Here is a 6000-nt window from a genome sequence, read left to right on the forward strand (position 1 = left end):
TTGAGGTCAGAGATTTATTTACCGATATAGCCCCAGCACTCAGCAGGCATTTGGGGAAAGCTTGATTTTGAACAAGCAAGGGTTATATACATACCATATGGCACTCAAAACTTTCCTGGGATCATTTGCCAAGCTGTTTGGAAACTCTTGTTCATTCATTGAGGACCTACTCTGTGCTAGGTGCTGGGCTACTGGTGAACAATGGAGATAGGTTCTTACCTTCCCAGATTTTACAGCCCAACTTTATATCTCCTGCATCACACAGACTAGCAGACCTTGCTGAGTTAAAAAGAGAATCATGACTTTGGGAACTTCTGGTTGGAACACCCCAGATCAGGCAATGGCGATACTGTCCAGGCTTGTTTGCAGGGATGGGGCCAGGAAGGGAGTAGGGCATGCCACAGGGGGCCACCGTGGTGGGGAGCCAGACGTGGCCAGGGAGGCCTTACCCAGGTCTTAGGCCTGGAAGTGGCGAGGGAGCCCTGGCTGATGGTGACATTGTGGGCCAAATCTTTCCATATTTACGAAAATAAATCTTTAGTGCCTGCCCTGTGGGCTGGTTTGTCCCTACCTTTACTTAGCATTTCAGAAACCGGAGCCCATGTTTACCAGAAGGCCAATCAGGACTTTAGGTTCTTTCACTCCAGCAAATTACAGCATCCACGCTTCTCCAACCACTTTTTTTTTTTTTTTTTTGCGGTATGCGGGCCTCTCACTGTTGTGGCCTCTCCCGTTGCGGAGCACAGGCTCCGGACGCGCAGGCTCAGCGGCCATGGCTCACGGGCCCAGCCGCTCCACGGCATGTGGGATCCTCCCGGACCGGGGCACGAACCCGTGTCCCCTGCATCGGCAGGCGGACTCCCAACCACTGCGCCACCAGGGAAGCCCCTCCAACCACTTTTCACAGCTATTTTGTTGGCAACTTTTCCCTTTTCTAGAGCCAGTGGATTTAGGCAGATCTCCCCTGCCTCAGCCTCACCTTCATGGTATGCTTAAATGCTGACACTGATTGTGATGTTTCCCCCGATGAGGTCGCCAGGGAGGCCTGGCTTATTCTCTTAGGGGGAAGGCCATGCATTAGGGACCCCTCTCTGCCACATTCCTTAATCTCCCCTGGATTTCACCGTATCTCTAGCCTCTTTTTCCAAGTTCCCGTCTCTTGCAAATCCTCAACTAGGTGTACCAACAGATGCCTCAAATTCATTATGTTCAAAACGAAACTCATCCCCCCAACAACCAGATCCTCTTTCATTTTCCTGTCTCAGTGAATGGCACTACCATCCACACCGCCCCTGATTTCAGACTAGGTTAGATTATTTATCATACCCTCTCATGGTACCTTATAATCGTAATTACATAAATAACGTTTTATGTATTTGTTTACTCTGTAGTTTCCCTTGCTGGACTGTAAGTTTCTTGAGAGTTAGAACCATGATTGCCTTATTCATCGTATCTGGTGCCTGGCTTGTGAGTCCTCCAACAATATTCATTGGATGAATTAAGAAATCTACCTGGTCACCCAAGCTAGAAACCTCAGCATCAGTGTAGATTCCTCCCTCTTATCTTCCACATCTTATCTGTCAGCAAGACTTGTCTGTGCTACCTCTGAAATATTTCTCAAATCTGTCCTATCAGTACCATACCCAGCATTCAGGACCTGATCATCTCACATTTAGACTATGGTAAGAGCTTGATGGGTTTTTCTGTCTCTCTTCTTCTCCTCCTTCTGATCCATCCTATATGTAGCCATAGGGGTCTTTGAAAATCTATAAATCTGATTGTACTTTTGACTGCGTCACTCTTCTACTTAAAAACTTTTTTTTGGCCTCCTGTTGTCTAAAGAAAACCCAAACTCCCTGGATTGCCATGATCCATCCCTAATCTGTTTGTCCTGCCTCATATCCTGCCATTGTCCCCTGTATAACCATATGTTTCAGCAACCACAAACAGCTCTCACTTTCCAAATCTTTTTATGTCTTTTTATGTAAAAAGATATTTACTTTTATCTTTCCTCCTCTAGCACCAAACACAGATCAGTCACAAAGAAGAGAGAAAGGAGGGTGGCTGAAGGTAGCTTTGGGATGTGTATCAGAGAAAGTCATTGGGTTTCCAAAGAAATAGAGGAAAACTTTTTAAAATGCCATTTCCTCTGCAGCAGGAAGTCTTCTGTGGAGCCTATAAATCAGGGCCCAAGGCTCTAGGTTTAGGGAGCTGGTGGAGGCAGACTGCTCTGGTGTTGAAGTTATATCTCTAAATCCTTTCTGTACGGGGGCAACTTGATCTTGAACGTTACTCTTTTTGTTTTTCAGTTCTCCTCAGTGGGTTTTGGAGTATGGTTCTTTCGGACGTGGCATCCACTGCAGAAAAGCAGAACGACCAAAGCGCAGGAAAACGGATGGAAGGGCCCCAACCCCCAACATCTGGGGGGTGCCACACTGAAGCCTAATCACCTATTTAACAAACAAAAATTAAATGTTGTTGAGTTGAGACGTGTCATTCAGCTCTTCTCTCTCACTGTCAGTTGTCATTGTGACTGTGCCCTGGTTTGGAGAGACAGACGAGGGGCTGGGTGAGGCTGCTCAAGTGCCCTGCGTTTGCCGCTCATGGTCACGTGGTGTGCTTCACGTTAGGTGCACCCTTAGTCCCTGAAATGGATCCATCCTAACTTGGGTGTCTTTTCTCTGGCTCGTGTACAGATTACCTAGGTGAGCCTCTGCTCCCCTTGCCATCCTAAAGTGGCCAAATAGCATGAACTTTGGTTGGGATTCATTGGGAGGCTGAAAATTTGTCTTTGGTGACCTGACTCTGGGCAACTGAACCTAATGGTTGCAAAATAAATACAAAATACAATAATAATAATAATAATAATGTCTGTGTCTGCATGTCGTGACTTTGAGCTCAGGTTCTTCCTTGATGTTTTATCTTCAGCCTGCCGGAGGTTGCTGGGAGTCTGATTTAATGTGCTAGCTGTTGGAGTGCGGGGGTTAAAATGGACATCCGAATTTTTCTTCCTCTAAGCATGGAACAGTGTGTTTAAAGGACATGCTTACCTATAACCTATTTTGACATACAGATTTTAGAAAATTCTTTTAGTGCCCTTTGAGTGCCTCTTTAAGGTGGTGTGACTTCCTGGCTAGAGACCATGAAAGGGAGAAACCAGTGACACCTCAAAGATACTTGTTTATACTTTGTGTTCAAAATATACACCATCTGGGGCTTCCCTGGTGGCGCAGTGGTTGAGAGTCCGCCTGCTGATGCAGGGGACACGGGTTCGTGCCCCGGTCCGGGAAGATCCCACATGCCGCGGAGCGGTTAGGCCCGTGAGCCATGGCCGCTGAGCCTGCGCGTCCAGAGCCTGTGCTCCGCAACGGGAGAGGCCACAGCAGTGAGAGGCCCACATACCACAAAATAAATAAATAAATAAAAAATACATATACACCATCTGGGAGGCTTAGCTTCTTCTAGGTCAGGATTGCTGATTTCCCACTGTTTCTGTTGTCCTCTTCAGGACAGGAGTTCCCCGTGTATTTCTGAGACAACTACAAAGACACATTTGGACTTAAAGGGATGATCATGCAGATAAAGGAAGCGGCACAGAAATTCAGGCTACAGTGAGCTTAAGGTCACCATGGCAAACTTCCCATTGAATGCTGACCGTCACCCCCATTACCTTATTCAACAAATATATATTGTGCACCTACTATGTGCTGATCACCTTTCTAGGTACTGGGGCAGTGAACAAAACAGACAAGGTCCCTGTTCCCATGGATCTGACAGTCCAGTGATCCCTGCTAAGGGATCACCAGCCTCAGCCTCACCAAGGCAGCCGTTCCTCCTGAACCGCTCCTGCTGTTAGAAGCGCCTCTGCGGTTTTCACTGATTGGTCCGAGCTCCAACCCTGGGCTCTCAGATCAAAGTCTGAACTCCTTTCCCTTTGTTAACTTCTGATGTTTGAAAGCAACTGTTCTGCGCCCCCTGAGTCCTCTCCAGCTAAATATTTCTTTTGTCTTTAAGGACTCTTCAAAGAACTTGGTATTCATACTTTCCAGTCACCATCTGAACTGGTGCCCTGGCTCACTCTTTCTTTAACACTTAACTCCTGCTGCCCAAGGCAGTGATTCTTATACATGTGCATCTGTGCATTCCCCTGTACAAGCCATCTGCAACCTCCCATTCTTATCTCTTACCGAAAGTGACAGGATTTTTCTCTTATTGAAGAATAGAAGCATATTGTGAAATTTTATATATATATATATATATATATATATATATATATATATATATATATATATATGGTTTCTGCCCCAGTTCAGTTCCTGACACAAAGCCCCTAAAGCCCTTGTAAATAGGGGTGCTAGGAGAATCTTTTGTTCTAATATTTGGTCTTTGACCCCACTTCCTGACAGAGAGCCCTTAAGACCCCGAGTGATAGAAGTGACTGGCAGAGCTCCTAAATCCCTTGGAATTTCCTGGATAGTGGAGCATTTTTGGTTCTAATTAGGAGACTCTTGGGGGTTCCTGGATGGGGCTGGTCACCCGAAAGACCAAGCCATGATTAGAAGCTTGGAACTTTCATCCCCACCCCCTATTCTCCAGAGAGAGGAGAGGGACTGGAATGGAGTTACTAATCAGTCATGCCTATGTGATGAATTCTCCATAAAAATCCCAAAAGAATGGGGTTTGGAGAGTTTCTGGTTTGGTGAATACACCCATGTGCTGGGAGGGTGGTACACCCCCAACTCCAGATGGACACAAGCTCCTGCACTTGGGACCCTCCTAGACCTCACCCTACGTATCTCTTCATCTGGCTGTTCATTTGTAGCCTTTAAAATGTCTTTTGTAATTAACCAGCAGTAGTAAGTTAACTATTTTCCTGGGTTCTGTGAGCAAATTATCAAACCCAAGGGGGTGGGGTCGTGGGAACCTCCAATTTGTAAGCCAAGTCAGACAGAAGTCATGGGTAACCTGGGGACCCACTGCTCACAATTAGCATTAAGACCCCTTAACCTGTGGGTGTGCAGTAACTCCAGGCAGTTGGTGTCAAAATTGTTTAGGGTGGAAAACCCCACATATCTGGTCTCAGAAATGTTATAAGTGTTCAAGTAAAGGAAAACAGGTTTTTTTCCAGGCACATATAAATATCTGATTTTGAGGTGGAAATTAGTTACTACTAAGTATTTTTAAGTTTGACATGATTTGTACATTTTTCCAAAATTATGTTTAGAGATTCTATGATACAGTAGTCAGAATTTAATTTTTTAAAATTAATTAATTTGTTTATTATTTATTTTTGGCTGTGTTGTGTTTCCGTTGCTGCGCGCGGGCTTTCTCTATTTGCGGCAAGCGGGGGCTATTCTTCGTTGCGGTGCGCGGGCTTCTCATTATGGTGGCTTCTCTTGTTGCGGAACATGGGCTCTAGGCGAGTGGGCTCCGTAGTTGTGGCTCACGTGTTGTAGAGCGCAGGCTCAGTAGTTGTGGCGCATGGGCTTAGTTGCTCCGCAGCTTGTGGGATCTTCCCAGACCAGGGCTCGAACCCGTGTCCCCTGCATTGGCAGGCGGATTCTTAACCTCTGCGCCACGAGGGAAGTCCCAGAACTTAATTTTTAAGTAAAGATTTTAGACACAACCAGCATCATAAATTACCACCATCATCTCGTGAAAGAGAGGACATTATAATGTCAAATAATCTGGAAGGGCATAATCTCAGTACTAAAAGTTTGAATAAATTTAGTTTATGAAAAACCGACTACATTCATTCTTTCTCACCTACCAAGTACCAGTGAAAACTTCATGAACGAACCAGCATCACCCTTTTGGAAGCCACTGCCCTTAGGAACCCCACGTAGCCCTTAAGAATTTCATTCAGCTGTAAAAGAACCCAGAAAAGCAGTGGCTTAAACAAATTAGTAGTTTTATTTTTCTCATTTAATAGAACTTTGGAGATAGTCCCAGGTAAACCTTGCTGCTTCATGAGGCCATCAGGGACTCTGCCTTCTATCT

At 45.5% G+C, this 6000-nt stretch overlaps 1 protein-coding gene across 4 annotated transcripts in view; it reads left to right on the forward strand.

Annotated features, from left to right (window-relative positions):
- The window catches only part of YIPF1 (Yip1 domain family member 1), a 35193-nt gene extending 32325 nt beyond the window's left edge, over positions 1-2868 (forward strand). For all 4 annotated transcript variants that reach the window (XM_049711117.1, XM_049711113.1, XM_049711123.1 and 1 more), the window contains one exon: positions 2310-2868. The gene's annotated coding sequence lies outside the window, so the exon portion shown is untranslated. The remainder of the gene's footprint in view (positions 1-2309) is intronic.
- The last annotated feature ends 3132 nt before the right edge of the window (positions 2869-6000 follow it).

Source organism: Orcinus orca, chromosome 1 (assembly GCF_937001465.1).
Source record: "Orcinus orca chromosome 1, mOrcOrc1.1, whole genome shotgun sequence".
In the NCBI taxonomy this organism is placed as follows: Eukaryota; Metazoa; Chordata; class Mammalia; order Artiodactyla; family Delphinidae; genus Orcinus; species Orcinus orca.